General features: G+C 39.8%; 1 protein-coding gene across 8 annotated transcripts in view; it reads left to right on the top strand.

Moving 5' to 3' along the window:
- Positions 1 to 20842, top strand: part of zbtb20 (zinc finger and BTB domain containing 20) — a 347065-nt gene that overhangs the window by 241069 nt on the left and 85154 nt on the right. The window lies entirely within an intron of this gene.

Here is a 20842-nt window from a genome sequence, read left to right as displayed (position 1 = left end):
TTTTTGAAGCCTAGTACTGGGTAATGCATGGATTGTTGCCAGGCTGGAAAGACAGAAGTATTTAACATTTGTTCCACTGATCAGTGCAAAGCAGTGTATGGATCTGCTGCACAGCCATGATGTAAGCCGATAGCTGACTGTATTGAATTCTTTCTGTGGTGACCTGCGTACAACGTACATACATAAAAAGCTCTTTGAACAGAGGTACACTGGTTCTTTCATCTTAACCAAACTAGTTGGCTCTTGGCTCAGCTTCTTGCAGTATTGAATGTCATATGACTTTATAACTTGAACTTGTTTATACAGAAGCGCTTCATTTGTTTTAAAAGGATTTTGCTAAAGGGAAATGAAGTGCCTGTTAGTTTCTGGGAAACTAACTGCACATCTATCCCAATAATCTGAATAGACTGGATTTTCAAAATGTCCACCAAATAAGTGTCATTATTTTTACCAGGGCCTAGATAGATTTAAGTCAATCCTTTTTAACTCCCCTAGGAATGTGTCCATTTTAAGTGTATTTGACAGCCGCAAAGCATTAACTAACAGTTAGATAAATCCAACTTCAGCTAGCTTCAGACTTCAACAAAAGTTCATTTCAGCTTTTCAAAAATCAAATCATTGATTACCAGTTTCATATTCTGTTATTAAAGGACAGGCAATATATCTCTACCAAATTCATAATTTTATGATGCATTTAGCTTGGGGAATTGCTTATTAAAGCACAATGAGTTTTAAATGTCATCCTGAGTATAGCAGGAATGTTTGACTCATTATGACGTGATTAATTTAGTAACCTTTCTGAAAATATGTTAACTGTATTAAAACAATTTTTCAATATGTTGCTTTCCCAAATTTTTCAAAATAATATTACAGTACAATACATACCTTTGGCAATTATGCAAAAGGTGTGCAAGTCAAAACTAAAGTGTCTTTTTCATATAAAATGATGGCTTGATTTGACTTTACTGAGGATGAGAGTGGATATAATTTTATGGTTCCGCATAGTTTAACTTGTAAATGTTTGCAGAGGAATACTAAATTTCAGCAAAGTTTACATAACTTCATGCCAAAAAATGTATAATATTTAGTTTGTTCAAAGGTGCAGAGAATTTTATCATGCAAAATAAAGAAAATAAGCTGTTGCCTTTTCTGTACTTGATGTCATTTCACTGGAACAAAGTTGAGATTATGCTGCAATAAAGCATAATGGTAAAAATAATCTTGTAAATTTGTTCGAATTGCTTGATTTGCTCATATATTTATGAGATAAAAATACAATTTCTTGAGTTGCAAAATGTCATTCATTGCATTGTTGTGAGTTCCTTGTTCACCAGCTTCTGGTATTTCAATTACATATTTGTTTTTTTTATAATGTTGCAGCTGTGGTTTGTCATTAAAATACAGAGTTTGATTACATATAAGTGACCTTTTATATATAGGAATTGAAAGGCTTAAATTTGGATTCTGATGAATTTAGAGGATTTGCTGAGTTTGATGACATTGTTAATCATCAAAGTAAATTTATTATCAAAGTACATGTATGTCACTATATGTAACCCTGACATTAACTTTCTTGCAGGCATACTCAATTAATCCATAATAGAATCAATGAAAGTCTGCAGCAACTTGAGGTTCAACCTAATGTACAAAAGATAACAAACAGTGGAAATACAAAAAGAAAGAAATTATAATAATAAATAAGCAATATATATTGAGAATATGAGATGAAAAGTCCATAAGTTGTGGGAAAAATTCAGTGATGGGGCAAGTGAAGTGGAGTGAAGTTATCCCCTTTGGTTCAAGACCCTGATGATTGAGGGGTAATAGTTGTTCCTGAAACTGGTGGTGTGAGTCCTGAGGCTCCTGTATCTCCTTCCTGATGGCAGCAGCAAGAAGAGAGCATGGCCTAGGTGTTGTGTGCCCCCGATGATGGATGCTACTTTCCAGTGACAAGCTCAGTAGTGGGTAGAGCTTTACCCGTAATGGATGAGGCCATATCCGCTACTTTTTGTAGGATCTTCTGTTCAATGGCATTGGTGTTTCCATACCAAGTTGTGATGCAGCCGGTCAATACACTGTCCCGATAGAAGTTTGCCAAAGTTTCAGCTGTCATGTCGAATTTTTGCAAACTCTTAAGGATATAGAGCCTCTCCACATCTCTTGTTCTGGTACCATTCACCTAGATTTTCAATCTCTTCTTGTATGCTGATTCGTCACCACCTTTGATACGGCCTAAGACAGCAAACTTGAAAATGGCATCAGAGCTATGCTTAGCCACACAATCATAAGTGAGTAGAGCAGGGTGTGAAACACATAGCCTTGTGGTGAACTTGTGCTAATAGAGATTGTGGAAGAGAATTTGCCAGTCTGAACTGATTGGGGTCTACATGTGAGGAAATCAAGAAAACTGTTGCACAGGGAAGTATTGAGGCTAAGGTCTTGAAGCTTATTGATTAGTTTGAGGGGATGGTGATACTGAATGCTGAGCAGTAGTAATAAACAACATCCTGATATCGGTATCTTTGCTGCCCAGCTGTTCCAAGGTTCAGTGAAAACTCAGTCACATCCTGCTGAAGGGTCTCGGCTCAAAATGTCAACTGTACTCTTTTCCATATATATCGTGCCTGGCCTGCTGAGTTCCTCCAGTATTGTGTGTGTGTTGCTTGGATTTCCAGCATCTGCAGATTTTCTCTTGTTTCCAATCTGGGCCATATGCTTTTGGTGGGTTCACCCTCATGAAGGTTGCTGTCACATCACCCTAAGACAAATCATAGGATCTTCGGGAGCTGATGGAGTTTGTGATGGCTCCTGCATGTTTTAATGGTCAAAATCAGCTTAGAAGACATTGAGCTCATTTAGAAGCAAAGGCCTGTTGTTGCCTTTGTTGCTTCATTTTACTTTGTAAGAGGTGATAACATTCAACCCCTACCATAACCGTTGAGTATCCTTCAATGATTCAGGTTTAGTCCGGAATTGCCACTTTGCCCATGAGGTGGCTGTCCAGAGATCGTACCTGGATCTCTTGTAACGTTCTTGGTCACCAGACTTGAATGCCTCTGATCTGGCCCTCAGCAGATGCACATCTCATGGTTCATCCATGGCTTCTGATTGGGGAAGACTCTGAATGGCTTTGTGGAGGCACACTTGCCTACAATGTTTTTATGAAGTCTGTGACAACCATGATGTCTTCATTCTGATCCATAGATGAGTCGTTGAACATGGCCCAGGCCACTGACTCAAAGGAATTCAATAGATGCTCCACTGCCTCCCCTAACCATATCTTTGCTGTCCTAATCTCTGGAGCTTTACAAAAAAAGTGCACTTATACAATTCATGAGACGATGTTTCTATTTATCTTGCTTGACTCTTTTAGATCTATGTCTATGATGCACAACTTTGTTGATGTCAGATTGACTATCCAAGCTATTTCTGAGCGACATCATGTATATTTGTAAATTTTAAACTTCTCATTGCTACCTTTGATTCTGCAATCTGATGCTGGACTCTCCATGTAAAGCGACAGTGGAGCAAGAGTTTCTGACAGTTTCTTACCCAGCTTTGCCCAAATTATTTTAATTAATGTTTTACACATTTATCTTCTAAATATTTTAACTTTAACAATTTAGCACCGAAAGTACTCTTTAATGACTTGGGTGCCTTCAGAAACTTTATGGTGTTATATGCTAGCCTTGCTATAGGGGGCCACAATGATCAGGAGCATTCTTTCAGATTTGGTGTATTAATTTGGACTGTATGAGATGGCTGTTCTGCATTGTACCTTCCAGTACAGTAGAAGCTACAAAAACCTAGTGGTATCTTATATATAGATATATATTAACATTATACAGTAGCTATTTTCAGAGTGAATATATACAGTACTTATAAAAAGTACTCACCCCCCCCCCCCCCCGGGAAGTTTCCATGTTTTATTGTTTTACAACATTGAATCACGGATTTCACTTAGCTTTTTTGACACTGATCAACAGAAAAAGACTCTTCTGTGTCAACCTGAAAACAGATCTCTACAGTAATCTAAATTAATTACAAATATAAAACACAAAATAATTGAGTGCATAATCATTCACTCCCCCCCCCCCCGCTTTAATATGACACATCAAATCATCACTGGTGCAGCCAATCGGTCTTAGAAGTCATATAATTAGTTAAATGGAGATCCATTTTTGGAGACCTGTGTGCTGTCAAGGTGTTTCAATTGACTGTAGTAAAATATACCTGTATCTAGAAGGTCCAGATGCTGGTGAGTCAGTATCCTGGCAAAAACTACACCCTGAGGAACAAGAGAACACTCCTAGCAACTCTGCAAAAAGGTTGTTGAAAAGCACAAGTCTGGAGATGGATACAAGAAAATTTCCAATTCACTGAATATTCAGTGGAGTACAGTTAAATCCATCATCAAGAAATGGAAAGAATATGGTACAGCTGTAAATTTGCCCGGAGCTGGCCATCCTGACCATGCAAGAAGGGAACTAGTGAGGAGGGGCACCAAGAGAACTCTGACATCTTTGGAGGAGTTACAAGCTTCAGTGGCTGAGATGGGGGAGAGTGCGCATACAACAACTGTTGCCCGGGTGCTTCACCAGTCTCATTTTTATGAGAGAGTGGCAAAGAGAATGCCACTGCCGAAAAAACCACACATGAAATCGCGGCTAGAGTTTGCCAGAAGACGTGGGAGACTCTGAAGCCAGTTGGAAGAAGGTTCTATGGTCTGATGAAACCAAAATTAAATGCTTTGGCCATAAGATTAAATGCAACATTTGGCGTAAGCCAAACGCTGTACATCATCAAAAACACACCATCCTTACCATGAAGTGTGATGGTGGCTGCATCATGCTATGGGGATGCTTCACTGCAGCAGGCCCTAGAAGGCTTATGAAGTTAGAGGATAAAATGAGTGCAGCAAAATACAGGATAATCCTGGAGGAAAACCTGATGCAGTCTGCAAGAAAACTGTGACTTAGGAGCAGATTGTCTTCTCACAAGACAGTGATTCCGAGCATAAAGCCAAAGCTACACAGGAATGGCTTAAAAACAACAAAGTTAATATCTTGGAGTGGCCAAGTTAGAGTCCAGATCTCAAACCAATTGAAAATTTGTGGCTGAACTTGAATAGGGCTGTTCACTCATTATCCCCATGCATTCCGACAGAGCTTGAGCAATTTTGTAAAGAAGAATGAGGAAAAATTTCAGTGTCCAGATGTGCAAAATTGATAGAGACCTATCTACACAGACTCAAGCTGCAATTGCTGCCAAATGTGCATCTACTGAATAGTGACTTGAAGAGAGTGAGCGAGCAGTTATGGATTCAATTATTTTGGGTTTAATAGTTGTAATAAATTTAGACCAATTTGTAGTAATTTGTTTTCACTTTGACCCCAAAGAGTCTTATCTGTTGATCAGTGTCAAAAAGCCAAATTAGATCCACTGTGATTGTGTGTGTGTGTGTGTGTGTCTAACTAAGTATTGGTTAACTAGCCTATGACCTCGTTTGGAAGTGTCATTAACTAGGTGTATGACCTTCCTGGGAGTGCAGTGGAATCTTTTAGTTGAAGTAAGAGCACCCCAAAGTTTGAGCTAATCCACTATCAGCCAAAGCAAAACAATTTGGGACCACACCATCCAAAAAGTCAAGCTGATCACACTTGCTGTGTGTCCTGGATCCATTAAGTATTAATATGTGATTGCATAATGAGATGGTCAATGACTTTTTAAATTGTTCTTTTTAAAAATATGAAGAAATATTAAATCTAAAAGGACATTTATTTTCAAGATAGATTCATAGATAAGCAGGCACACAAGAATGTTCTTGTAACCAGTCCCTTTAATTTGCCTGTTAAGACGTAGTTTGTAATTAATTGTGTTCAGTGCTTTTGTCCTTTAGACATTTCTGTATTATTTCCTAATTTAAACTTTTTTTTCAATACAGTTCTTTTTGAAATTGAATGACCTGAAGGTCCGTTGTGAAAGTAGAGCCATTGCAGATCTTTTAAACTTTCAACACTTATGAAATGAGAAAATATTTTTAAAACCGATAATGTGTAATGCTTATAGTGCCACAGACCAGCCTGCTTACTTAGCTATTGTTGAGCTCTGGGAGTTGCTGCCAAGTTGTCATTTGGCAGTCACTTTCTGATTTGATGAATATTTGTGCGTCAGTGGGTTGAGCTGGTTCTTTCTGTCATGTCCATGTTGATTTTAGTTTAGCTTTTTATCTGGCTGAAAGAAATGATTTCAATAAATGTAAGCAGTTTCTTTGGAAAATGTTCCCACTTTTGGGATAGAATTGGAAACCTGGAGATCTACATCAATAGCTTTAAGTTGATTTTAACTATACAATAGGGTGAAGATAATATGGAAAAAATAAAATTAAAATCAAGTTTAATAGAAAAAAGGATTTTAAATTTTCTATGTAAATTTCACATAGAATTTTGATTAAATCTCTTTGTAAGTTCAGGTTTATGTTTTGACAATATTTTTAATTATTAATATTGTCATACTGATAACTCTATTGTGGCAGTACATGGCTTGAAAAGCAATTGGTTTATATGAGAGGATTATTTTTCAGAAGCTGTTGGTAGATATGTGGTTAATATTACTTTCACAGCTTCCAAGTGGTCTAGTTATAAGGATAGGCTGATATGGCTAATTAAATGGTCACTTTGACTGTTGTTTCAGTATTCCCAGTTCTTGCTGTGATCAGTGATGATTTGCAATAACCTGTATTGCTGTTGCAAATAACGTTTGCAAAAAAAAACTGCAGCAACCAAAGTACAACCAATGTTTTGTTTGACCAAGTGCTCCAAGGTTTTACTAGCCTTCTACAAGGCTCATTGCCATTGACACATTAAAATTAAGCCAATGGGCCTGGAAATTTATTCACATTATCTTTCCCATGCTTGAGATATCTAGCCATCTATTAAAACAGCCTCTCCCAAAATAAGGATCATATGCGAATGCTGATGTGAGTGCACCGCCCATAACGTAGCTAAAGAAAACCACATTGGCTGCAGGAGGGCCTGCTAGTGGAATTCCAAGCTGTTAAATCCTGTTTGTAAATTTGGGATTCCTGCTTTTGATCTCTGAACACTACATAATTGTGCTATTGTTAAGAGATCATCTAGAGATTAGTTGCAAATTTCATTATTCCTGTCTGCAGATTGAATTTAAGGTATTTTTGACACATCACTTTCAGAAGTTTGTACAGAAATTTACCAGATCTTGCATTGATGTGCTGTTTTCATCAGTGTTACTGTGGATAAGGATAGTTTGTTTTTGAGGGTGAGGTGCACAGTCAACGTCGTTAAATGTTACACTCACAACACGCTGGAGGAACCCAGCAGGTCGGGCAGCATCCGTGGAAATGATCAGTCAACGTTTCGGGCCAGAACCCTTCGTCAGGATGATTTCTGCTGTGAATCCTTTCAGGTAATGACTGGTAGGTTAATTGGGTACTGTAAAGCATTTAGGTGAAGCTAAGGGAAGTTGATAAGAATCTGTGAAGAATAATACTGGAATTGTAGAATTAGTGTAATTAGTGGTATCATAGATTACATTGTCGGAAATCCAAAGAGGTCCTCCACCTCTTCTCTGTTATACCTGTCAGCCAGGATTAGTGAACAGATACAATGCATGCCCATAATAAGAGCCATATACAGTGGATTCCGTTTAATTCGGACACATCGGGGCCAGTACATTTTAGCCCAATTAAGCAGATGTTCCAATTAGCTGCTAGTTAAAAATGTAAAAAATAGACAAACTGAATAACAAATTATGTATTTAAGTGAAATACAGAACAAATTAGGGCACTATCAATACTATTGCAGTAAAACCACAAGACATAGAAGCGGAAAAAGCCATTCAGCCTGTCGAGTTAGCTCCACCATCCCATCATGGCTGATTTATTATACCTCTCAGCATCATCCTCCTGCCTTTTCCATGTAACCCTTGTCATCCTGATTAATCCAGAACCTATCATCTTCTGCCTTGAATATACCCAATGGCTTGCCCTGCATAGTTGTCTGTAACAATGAATTCCACAGATTCACCACCCAGTGACTAAAGAAATTTTTCTTCATCTCTGTTCTAAATGGAGGTTCCTCTGTTCTGAGGATATGCCCCTCTGGTCCTGGATTCCCCACTCTAGGAAATATCCTCTCCACATCCATGATATTTAGGCCTTTTAATATTCATTAGGTTTCAATGAGATTTTCCCCCTCCCATTCTTCTAAACTCCAGTAGGTGCAGGCCCAGATCCATCAATTACTCCTCAGATGTTACCCCTTTCATTCATGAACCTCTTCTGGACCCTCCCCAATGCCAGCACATCTCATCTTCCATGAGGGGACCAAACCTGTTCACAATATTCCAAGTGTAGTCTGTCCAATGCCTCATAAAGCCTCAGCATTACATCCCTGCGATTGTATTCTCGTCTTCTTGAAATAATTGCATTTGCCTTCTTTACCATGGATTCAACGTACAAGTTAACTTTTAAAGAATCCTGCATGAGAACTCCCGAGTCCCTCTGTACCTCTCATTTTTTAAAAATTTTCTCCCTATTTAGAAAATAATTCTTGCCTTTGTTCCCTCCAAAGTGCAGGATCATGCACTCACCCACACTATATTTCCTTCCACCTGCCATTTCTTTGCCCATTCTCCCGATCTTTCAGAATAAGAATCAGAATCAGGTTTATTATCACCGGCATGTGTCATCAAATTTGTTAATTTAGCAGCAGCAGTTAAATGCAATACATAATACAGAAGGAAAAATAAATAAGTAAATCAATTACAGTATACATATATTGAATAGATTAAAAATGTGCAAAAACAGAAATAATATATATTTTTTAAAAATGAGGTAGTGTTCATGGGTTCAATGTCCATTTAAGAATCGAATGGCAGAGAGGAAAAAGCTGCTCCTGAATTGCTGAGTGTGTGCCTTCAGGCGTCTGTACTTCCTACCTGATAGTAACAATAGGAAAAGGGCAAGTCCTGGGTGCTGGGGGTCCTTAATAATGGATGCTGCCTTTTTGAGACACCGCTCCTTGAAGACGTCCTAGGTACTTTGTAGGCTAGTACCCAAGATGGAGCCAACTAAATTTACAACCCTCTGCAGCTTCTTTCGGTCCTGTGCGGTAGCCCCTCCCTCACCACCCCCCCCCCACCGTACCAGACAGTGATGCAGCCTGTCAGGATGCGCACCACAGTACATCTATGAAAGTTTTTGAGTGTTTTTGTTGACTTACCAAATTTCTTCAAACTGCTAATGAAGTATAGTCACTGTCTTGCCTTCCTTATAGCTGTGTTGATGTGTTGGGACCAAGTTAGGTCCTCAGGACACTCAGGAACTTGAAACTGCAGACTCTCTCCACTTCTGATCCCTCTATCCGATTTGGTATGTGTTCCTTCATCTTACCCTTCCTGAAGTCCACAATCAGCTCTTTCGTCTTAATGACGTTGAGTGCAAGGTTGTTACTGCAGTACCACTCCGCTAGTTAGTATGTCTCACTCCTGTATACCTTATCGTCTCCATCTCAGATTCTACCAACAATGGTTGTATCATCACCAAATTTATAGGTGGTATTTGAGCTATGCCTAGCCACACAGTCATGGGTCTTTCCAAAGATACACTGCTTCCTTAACACTAACTGCCCTTCTACTTATCTTTATATCCTCTACAAGCTTGGTCACAAAGCTATCAATTCCTTTATTCAAATCATTGGTATCTAACATGAAAAGAAGCAGTCCCAACACCTACCCCTGTGGCACTCCACTAGTCATAGGCAACCAACCAAAAAAGGCCTCCTTTATTTTCATTATTTGCCTCCTGCCAGTCAGCGAATCTTCTATCCATGCTAGTATCTGTCCTGTAATATCATGGGCTCTTATCTTGTTAAGCAGCCTCATGTATAGTACCTTGCCAAAGTCCTGCTGAAAATCAAAATAAGCAACATCCACTGACTCTCTTTTGTCTATCCTGCCTGCTATTTCCTCAATTTTAATTCTAACAGGTTTATCAGGCAAGATTTCCCCAAAAGGAAACCATGCTGATGTTGGCCTATTTTGTCATGCGCCTCCAAGTACCCTGAAACTTCATCCTTAATAACGGACTCCAACATCTTCCCAACCACTGATGTTGGCCTATAATTTCCTTTCTTCTGCATCCCTTCCTTCTTAAAGAATGGAGTGACATTTGCAAATTTCCAGTCCTCCAGAACCATTCCAAAATCTAATTATTCTTGAAAGATCATTATCAATACCCTCATAATCTCTTCAGTGCCTCTTTCATAACTTTGGGGTGTAGTCTATCTGGTCCAGGTGTCTAATCTACCTTCAGACTTTTCAGCTTCCCAAGCACCTTCTTCTTAATAATGGTAACTTCACATACTTCTGACCCAGACACACTTACATTTCTGGCATTCTGCTAGTATCTTCCACAGTGAAGATTGCCACAAAATATTTAATACATTCGTCTTCTATTTTTTTGTTCCCCCATTACTACCTCTCCATCGTAATTTTCCAGTGGTCGATATAGACTCTTGTCTCTCTTTTACTCTGAACGTATATCTGAACATGTTTTTTGTATCCTCTTTTATACTATTGACTAGCTTACCTTCATTTTTAATCTTCTCTGTCTTTATGGCTTGTTTTAGTTGCCTTCTGTTGGTTTTCGAAAGCCTTCCAATTATCTGCCTTCCCACTATGTCTTCTGTATTGATGGACCTGTTCTGGACCCATCATATAAATATAATTGCAAAGAAAGCACAGCAGCACCTCTACTTCCTCAGATGTCTCTGGAAATTCAACATGTTATCAAAAAACCTTGGCAAACTTCTATAGATGTGTGGTGGAAAATGTTCTGACTGGCTGCATTACCGCCTGTTATGGGAACACCAATGCCTTTCCGTGGAAAATTCTACAAAAAAGTAGGTTCAGCCCGGTACATCATGAGTAAAACCCACCCAACCATTGAGCACATCTACGTGAAACGTCGTAGAAAAGCAGCATCCATCATAGTCCTCACCACCCTGGCCATGCTCTTTTCTTGCTGTTGCCATCAGGTAGAACATATAAGAGCCTCAGGACTCACACTGTCGGTTCAAGAGCAGTTACTACCTCGCAAGCATAAGACTCTTGAACAAAACTGGATAACTACAGACATTCTATTTCTGGTATTCCCACAACCAATGGTCTCACTTTAAGGACTCTTTATCTTGTTGTTTCATGCTTGTTATTTATTGCTATTTATCTATATTTGCATTTGCACAGTTTGTTATTCATTGAGCCCTCATCCCTGCCAGTGTTCCCTTCCAATCAACTTTGGCCAGCTCCTCTCTCATGCCTCTAATTCACTTTACTCCATTGTAATACTGATACATCTGATTTTAGATTCTCTTCTGAAATTGCAAAGTGAATTTTATCATATTATGATCACTGTCACCTAAGGATTCCTTTACCTTAAGTTTCCTAATGAAATCGGGGTCATTACGTAACACTCCACGCAGAATTGCCTTTCCCTAGTGGACTCAAAGCTGCTAAAATGCCATCCTCTAGGCATTCCACAAATTTCCTCTCTGATCTTCCCAACTATCTGCATATCCCATGACTATCACAACGTTGTCCTTTTTATATCCCTTTTCTATTTCTGATTGGCCCGTATCCTGCCTCTGTTTAGAAATTTGTATATAACTCCTATCGGGGTCTTTTTACCCTTGTAGTTTCTTAACTCTACCCACAATGATTCTGAATCTTTCAATCCTATGTCACCTCTTTCTGAGAATTTGATTTGAGTTTTTGCCAATAGAGTCACCCCAAACCCTCTGCCTACCTGCCTGTCCTTTCGATGCAGTGTGTATCCTTGGATGTTAAATTCCCAACTATGATGTTCCTTCAGCCATGACGCAACAATGCCCACAACATCATACCTGCCTATCTCTAATTGCATTACAAGATCATCCACCTTATTCTGTATACTGTGTGCACTTAAGTATAACACCATCAGTCCTGTATTCATCACCCTTTTCAATTTTGGCCCCCTGTTACACTATAACTCATCCCACTAACTGCAATTTTACCTTATCATCTGCCTGTCCTTCCTCACAGTCTCACTACACACTGCATTTAGTTGTATACCAACTGCCCAGTCCTCAATCCTATCGCTCTGGTTCCCCTGCCAAATTAGTTTAAACCTTCCCCAACAGCTCTAGCAAACCTGTCTGCAAGGATATTGGTCTCTCCAAGGTTTATGTGTAACCTGTCATTTTTGTACAGGTCATAACTCCCCCAGAAAAGATTCTAATGATCCTGAAATCTCTTGCAACCTGCACCAATTCTTCTGAAAACATATTCAACTGCCATTTCATCCTATTCTTAACTTCACTGGCACGTGGCACAGACAGCCATCTAGAGACTACTATCCTAGAAATCCTGGTTTTGAGCTTTCTATCTAACTCTCTATATTCTGTCTTCAGGACCTCCTCTCATTTCCTACCTACGTCATTGATAGCAATACGTACTGCAACTTCTGGCTGGCCACCCTCCCTTCTTAGAATGCCATGAACCCGATCTGAGACATCCTTGATCCTGACACCTGGGAGGCAATGTATTAAGAACATAAGAACATAAGAAATAGGAGCAGGAGTAGGCCATCCGGCTCATCGAGCCTGCCCCACCATTCAATAAGAATTTGGCTGTTCTGTCTGTAAACTCAGCTCCATCTACCTGCCTTTTCCCCATATTCCTTAATCCCCCTACTATGTAAAAATATATTTAACTGTACCTTAAATATATTTAGTGAAGAAGCCTGAACAGCTTCCCTGGGCAGAGAATTCCACAAATTCACCACTCTTTGGGAGAAACAGTTTCTCCTCATCTCCCCTGAATCTTGAGGCAATGTACCCTATCTTGAGTCAATGTATTATCCGGGTGTCTTTTATATCCATAACATCTTCTAATGATTGAATCCACTACCAGTACTGCACTCCTCTTCTTCTCTCTCTCCCCCTAGCCCACCCTAACACCTTCCCTACTGACCCTTAGCGACAGGCTCACTACCAGAGATCATGTTGCTGCGGCTTCCCCGGTAGGTTATTCCCCCAACAATACACAAGGCAGTGTACGTATTGGTGAGGGGAACGGCCACAGGGGTACACCTGACTGACAGTCAGCCAGGTACCTGCCTCCTGCAACTTGGGGGTGACTACCTGGCTGTAGCTCCTATCTATCACCTGCTCATATTTTCCTGTATGAACCAAAGGTCATCCAGCTGCAGCTCAATGCACCTCATGCAGATGTAGTTATCAGGGAGAGTGGAGTTCTCCCGTAGTTCCCACATCTCACGTAAAGAACATACCACTAATTCTGGACCCATTCTCAGTGCACTAGCTGTGTACTAAAAGAAAGAGAAAACTTACTGAAACCTCTGCCTCTACTTGCCCAAGCCTGTTCTCCCCCAACCTTGTTGAGCCAAAGTCTGACCACTCTAACAATGTCCACTCACACAATGGCTGCTCTGCTTACATCTTGCTTATTTTTATTTGCCATTGCCAAGTGCTGAATGAATCGTTACAATTGCAGCCTGCTGAGTCTTCCCAAACATCATACTGTGCTACCAACCAATGACCTCTTGTGCTGATTGCAGTCCATCAAGCTATACAACTGCATTACTTCCTAATAGTTATCAACAGAGGAATTCATCAACGCCATATCCTTTTGACCAAAAATGAACAAAATCAGTACAGTCATCTAGTGCAGATAATGGACTGCCTTCATACAATGCTGTTGATGATTGCATCCACCAAATCTTCATTTTCATTGTAACATTCATGATGATTGTTAGTACCTTTAAATTCTTCGTAATTCGTTACTTGTTGAAGTGGTGAAATCATTTCATTTTCACTCCTGGCCATTTTTGGCATATGCAGACCTGAATGCTTGAAACCACAGTGAGCAAAACATTTCTGAATTGTCTTACTGCATAGATCTCACTAGTTGTCAGTGACAAAAAAGAGCACTTTTTGAACACAAACACATGCAACTGACACAATGTTAGAAACTGTTTGAAGCACAGTGTTGTGTCTAACAACCATGCAAGTGCACTCTAGTCAGAATCTGTTCAGCACCAGTCTCCAGCCCCAGTTAAGCGGCATAGTGTCTTAAATAATTAAAGCCAATCTGGCTATTTTATTAGTTTTTGTTTCTTAAGATTTGTCCCAAATAAGTGGCTGCCCTGATTAACCAAAGACCCAATTAACTAGAATCCACTGTAACACAGTATGTGATCAAAAACCTAGTTCAGTGGCTATTGGCTGAGAGGTGGAAGGTTTGAGTTTCACTCAGTGTTGTTAGGTAGCTTCAAAGCTACTCTGAAGGCCTCACTTGCGAACGCTGCGTCCTAATCTAGAATGTACTGTATACTATAGTTGATTGGCTAAGTGATACCAGGTGGTTTGTATGATGTGACAGTCAGGCTGCCAGAGAGGCCAGCAGGTTCCTTTCTTGCAGCAGTGTCTCAGCATGCTCAGCAACTTGGCATTGATGAGCTCTGCTATCTCTTCACGTTGTATTCTTTGGCAGATGCCTGCAAGTCTTCCTGTCGTCTGAGAAGTATGCATTCTCTACGCTATTGCTTGTATCCACACACAAATGGCCAGGCCTGAAGTTATAGTCTTTCCTTTATGATGATGTGCAATGTTGTGTGAATTATTGATGGAAACTGAATCACTAGACCATAGTATTAACAAAGTAGAACAGATGTGTTATGTTTATCTGTACCAATAGCGAATTATTGCCAGCCAAACATCTAAAAAGCATTGTACTTTCTTTAGTGTCTGGGACCAGTGTTAACTAAAGCAGGCAACTGTGGATCTTTTTAATTGAACAGATAAAAATATCCTCAATAAGCAATGCACACCCGCACCAAATAGATTATTGGATGAATATCAAATCAGGTAGGATGTGCAAATTAAAGCAAGAGAAAGTTGGGTTGGTTTAAGACAAGAAACCAAAACAAGGTTCCTTTTACTTCTGACAGTTGAAAGATAACTTGTAAAAAAAAAAATAAGTTTTATTTCTAGAGATTTTGTTGGTAACAGTTAAGGTTTATGTTGCTTTTAAAAGACCAATTAGATCAAAATAGGCAAACAAAGTTTAGGTCTAGGGATACCAGTCGCTACACAGAATCCAGGCATGAACTCCGGAAAGCCATTAAGGGCGCCAAGAAGCAATATCGAGCCAGGTTGGAAGCCTAGGCTAACCAGAGGGATGCCAGTAGACTATGACAGGGTCTAAATGAGATCACTGGGCACAAAGAAAAGGCTGGGAATATCAATAACTGTGGCGCTTCTCTTCCTGACCAACTTAACCCTCCCGATGAACCGGACCTGGTGGCATCGAGATTCGTCGTCCCCGAGGAGGACATTAGAAGGGCCTTCCTGAAGATAAATCCAAGGAAGGCAACGGGCCCAGATGGTGTCCCGGGACAGGTTCTCCGGGCCTGTGCAAGCGAGCTAGCTGGAGTGTTTGCTGACATCTTCAACTGCTCCTTGCTTCAGTCTAAGATCCCCTTATGTTTTAAGAAGGCAACGATAATCCCAGTGCCAAAGAAGAGCAAGGTGACATGCCTGAATGACTATCGACCTGTGGCTTTGACATCAGTTGCTATGATGTGTTTCAAGCGATTGATTATGGCACACATCAACCACAGCCCGGTCAACCTCGACGTTTTGCAATTTGCTTATGGGAGCAACAGGTCAACGGCAGATGCCATCTTTCTAGCCCTACATTCCTCCTTAGAACACTTGGAGAATAAAGACGCATATGTATGGCTCCTTTTCATTGACTACAGCTCTGCCTTTAATACCAACATTCCAAATAAACTGATTCCTAAGCTCCGGAACCTGGGCCTTAGTACTCAGATCTGCAGCTGGATTATTTAACTTCCTCACAGACAGGACCCAGGCTGTAAAAGTAGGGGACAAGTTCTCCTCTGTAATCACTCTGAGCACCAGTGCCCCACAAGGCTGTGTACTCAGCCCCCTACTGTACTCACTGTACACCCATGATTGTGCAGCCAAGTTTCCATCAAACTCAATATATAAGTTTTCTGATGACACCACATTGTAGGCTGCATCTTGAGTAATGATGAGTTTGAGTACAGAGAGGAAATTAAGAACCTGGTGGCATGGTGCGAAGACATTAACCTACCCCTCAACGTCAACAAGACGAAGGACTTGGTTATTGACTTCAGAAGGAGTAGCGGACTGCACAGCCCCATTTACATCGGTGGTGCATAAGTGGAACAGGTCAAAAGCTTTAAGTTCCTTGGGGTCAATATCACAAATGACCTGACATGGTCCAACCAAGCAGAGTCCACTGCCGAGAAGGCCCACTAGCACCTTTACTTCCTGAGAAAGCTAAAGAAATTTGGTCTGTCCCCTAAAACCCTCATTAATTTTTATAGATGCACCGTAGAAAGCATTCTTCTAGGGTGCATCACAACCTGCTATGGAAGTTGTCCTGTCCAAGACCAGAAGAAGCTGCAGAAGATCGTGAACACAGCCTAGCACATCACACAAACCAATCTTCCATCCTTGGACTCACTTTACACTGCACGCTATCGGAGCAGTGCTGCCAGGATAATCAAGGACACAACGCACCCAGCCAGTACACTTTTCGTCCCTCTTCCCTCCAAGAGAAGGCTCAGGAGCTTGAAGACTCATACAGCCAGATTTGGGAACAGCTCCTTTCCAATTGTAATAAGACTACTGAATGGATCCTGACCTGGATCTGGGCCGTACCCTCCAAATATCCAGACCTGCCTCTTGGTTTTTTTGCACTACCTTACGTTCCCTTTTCTATTTTCTATTTATGACTTATAATATAAATTTTCAATATTTACTATCAATTTGTACTCCAGGGAGCGCGAAGCGCAGAATCAAAATTCGCTGTGATGATTCTACGCTCTAGTATCAATTGTTTGGCGACAAAGTAAAGTAAAGTAAACTTATTTTGTTGAGTTTCATGTGTATCTGAGCTAGGTATGCTAATATCTTATAGTTGGATTTATTTATGTCAATGCCATTTGTATCAACCAAGTTCATTTAACCTCAGAGGAACAGAGACTGGAAGCAGTGTCCCAACTTCCACGTTTAACTGCATGTTTGATTGCCACAATTTGGTTTCTGGTTTCAATGAAAAAATATCAATATCTGAGGCTTCACTTTTTCTTAACATCAGAACTATATATGGTATGCTGCATAAAACTGGTATATTGAACAATGTTGGGTTGAAGTTTAGAAATGTATATGTCTTAAATATATTTTATTTCAAAATTAAGATGTATTCGTGGAAATATATGCAAGTGCATAAACCAGAGTATGTGAAGAGTATGTCTTGATGAAGGGTTTCAGCTCAAAACATTGACTTTATTCGTTTTCATAGATACTACCTGACCTGGTGAGTTTCTTCACCAGTTGTGTATGTTGCTCTGGATTTCCAGCATCTGAAGGATCTCTTTATTTTATCCTGTGAAGTGTGAAACTCCTCACATTCATAGTATCATTCAGTCTATATGTTCTGTGTTATTGGTTCCACACAGTTTGGGCGCATAGTGCCTTTGTTGCTCAAAGTTGCATTTACTGTCATATGCAAAAGTGTGTGTATGTACAGCTGCAAATAAAAGTTTACTTTAAGCAGCAACTCAAGCGCAGGCATCACATAAGCAGTATGCACAGAAAATACATTAATCAAAGTAAGCTGCTTTTACAAGAATGCACAATTAGAACAAAAAATGTCCATTTTAGTGCAAAGAGGTAATAGTGTGGCTCAACTGTGGTGATAATGTTTTGCCAGTTAGTTTAAGATCTGAATGGTTAAAGGAAAGTAGCTGTTCTTGATCCCAGTAATGTGGGACTTCAGGCTTCTATAAGGTAGCATGGCTGTTTGGTGGGGATCTTTGATGATAGATGTTTCCTTCTTGAGGTAGTGCCACCTGTAGGTACCACCAGTGATGGGGAGGGATGTGTCTGTGATGTGTTGGGCAGAGTCTGGTACTCCCTGCAACTTCTTATTCTTCACATTCCAGCTGCCATACCAGACTAGGATGCAACCAATCAGGATACCTTAAGTAATACATCTGTTTAAGAGTATTGAATGACAAGCCAAACCTAAATGGGTAAAGATCCATGGTACCCTTTCCTTCTGATTGCATCTGTATACATCCTTTTTGGCCTCCTGTGCTGATACAATTTTCAAGTGTTGGAGACGCCTCTACACTAGACTAGCCCTTCAATGTAGAGTGGTAAAAAGGACCCTAGACTCTGGTCCTTCTTCACAGACACATTGCATTGGCTACACTGAGCCTCAGCACATACTCCTGCTGTCTGCAATGTGCCATTCAGCAGCATTCTCTTACAGGTTCTGTTGCACTAAGAAGACCAGCAATTCGCAGGCAGACCAAAGAGCATCCTACACCTACTTGATGATCTTCAAGCAGCACTTGATTTTCACCTCTATTACATAGCTTCTTGGGATGAACCACTGAAAGGCACCTTGCTTTCTTTCCTGGACCTAATCTACAAATACACAATCTGCAAAGAAGTGGGCAACAGTCTCATTCTTGTCACAGCCGTTCTGAGGGCAGCAGGCACTAGGAATGAGATTCAGACTAAACAGAAAAAATCTGACAGGATGGGCCCTTTGTGCCACCAGCCAAACAAGCCGTTGGTACATGTTGGTGAGTTCTGGTCATGAGGTCTGCTCACAGAACTACCCTACAGAATCTATGTAGTCTTCGTCCTACAGTGCCTGTATTGATACCATTTATTGAGAAGGAGCCCCTCTCACACAGTCCCAATTTTGTTTAACCATGCTTGTTGATTAGTTGTACACAATAGAGGAGATGTTGCCGGCTGGGGGTGTAGTGGCATTCCGGGCGAATGGTCCTGAGTTCAAGTCCGGCCAGCCCCTTGTACACTTTCAGTCCGTGCTGGGTTGAGCATCAAGCTCACAACTGGACCTTGTAAAAAAAAAACTATCAAATGTTATTGAAACAACAGAAAAGTCACCGGATGCGCCACATGGCATGTAAAGGAACGACAATAGAGGGGATGGAAGTGGGGTAGAGAATCAGGGTGTCATTCCACTGTACTATTAAGATGCAATATCTCTTAAGTATCTAGTGAGTCAGATAAAACTTTCATATCTGTATGTAGCCTTGGGGTTTTGAGATCTCAAACAGTGTATTTTTTCAACCTGAACTTCTGTTTGTGATGATACTGTTAACGAGGAGATTGAACTATATCTGTCATTAAGACCCTGGATTATGCAACATTTTGAAAACTCCGTTACACAAAGGAAGTAAGCACTGTATTTTTATATAATTTGTGACTGTGTCAATGTTCTATCATTTTGTGCACTTGGTACTGTACAAGATTGTACTGCATGGAAGTCTTGTAAAACAAGCTTCCTTCCAATTACTTTTCATTTGAACATTTTTTAAAAGAAATTTAAATAAGGTGACAGTTAATATTTGAATAGATATGCAAAAAGATTGCATTTACTCTTCTGCATTAATAGCTAATGCTGCAATAACTGGTGATGAATACACATTTGGCTCTGATCTGTTTGTTTCAATTAGCAAGTTTTTTTTAACGATCCCTCCTGGAGCATTCCTCTTATTAGCGCTGTTTTTTAAATGTCAACTCCATGTGGTATTTTGCTAGATTCGTTTTTGTTTATTGGGGCTCACTACAGAGTACTATAAGCCAGTGAGTTATTTAAGACAATGAAAATCCAGCATATAAATCATATTGGTGTATAAGAGGCAATTCTGTTCTTGTAGCCAATGTTTTAGATAACGGGAAGAAAATAAATCATTAGGAATGTGGTTGGAGATCTCCAGAAGTGTGCAGACATAATATTCTAACAATAAAAGGCAAATATTAAAATATAGAGTTTTGAAGGGAAATTGTTGCAAACTGCAGAAGTTTCTGTCCCTTCATTCGATTTAATGAATGTATCTTGCAGTTTTGCTAGAGACTGAGAGGGTGTTTTGTTATTTAAACTCCATTTCGTGAATCGGCACCATGCTTTTCTCTTTCCTCACTGATTGAAGCTAAACATCTTTGAGAATGGCATTTAGATTTAGATATGTTTTTGTTCTGTCTTTTATGTTGTTCCATACATTAAAGATTTTGATAATGGATTGATCTGCTCATTCGCCCAAACACAGATATTCATATCGTTACTAACAAGGTAATGTTGTGAAGCAGACCTCAATTGCAGTCAGTGATGAGTATCATTTATTTCCTACTGCTGAAAGATCTGCCACTTTCTCAGATATCTAGAGTCACTTTACAACCATTGGATTATTTCTGAATTCTTTTGTCTGGATTCTCAAAACTCTAAAAATAAAAAAGAGTAAGATAAATGACAAGTTAAACTGTTCTTTTAGAGGATTTGAGTGAGGTGGAATGTTGGCTGGGACACTGGGAGTACTCTGTGTTCTTCTTTAAATAGTGCTATGGGATTTTTTATTTAATGTTTCCAAAAGATGAGGCCACAGTTAAAATCATTTCAAAAGGCGGCACCCCTGACAATCTAGCACCCCCTCGATAATGTACTCTAGTGTCAATGCTGATGATAGGCGTGCATTAATTCTGTAATATTTGTTTCTTTGAAATGAGATAAATGTCTTCAGGAAGAATTCATTAATTATCTCTATGCTTCTTAAAGCAACAATATAACAAATAATTGTAAAAGGTCTTTTTTCTATAACATCCAGATAGATCAGTTCACCATGTTTCATCAAGCAACCATCTTAACAGAC

The sequence above is a fragment of the Mobula birostris genome, chromosome 6 (genome assembly GCF_030028105.1).
Source record: "Mobula birostris isolate sMobBir1 chromosome 6, sMobBir1.hap1, whole genome shotgun sequence".
In the NCBI taxonomy this organism is placed as follows: domain Eukaryota; kingdom Metazoa; phylum Chordata; class Chondrichthyes; order Myliobatiformes; family Myliobatidae; genus Mobula; species Mobula birostris.
Note: the sequence above shows the minus strand (reverse complement) of the source record. Positions and strands in the feature narration are given on the sequence as shown.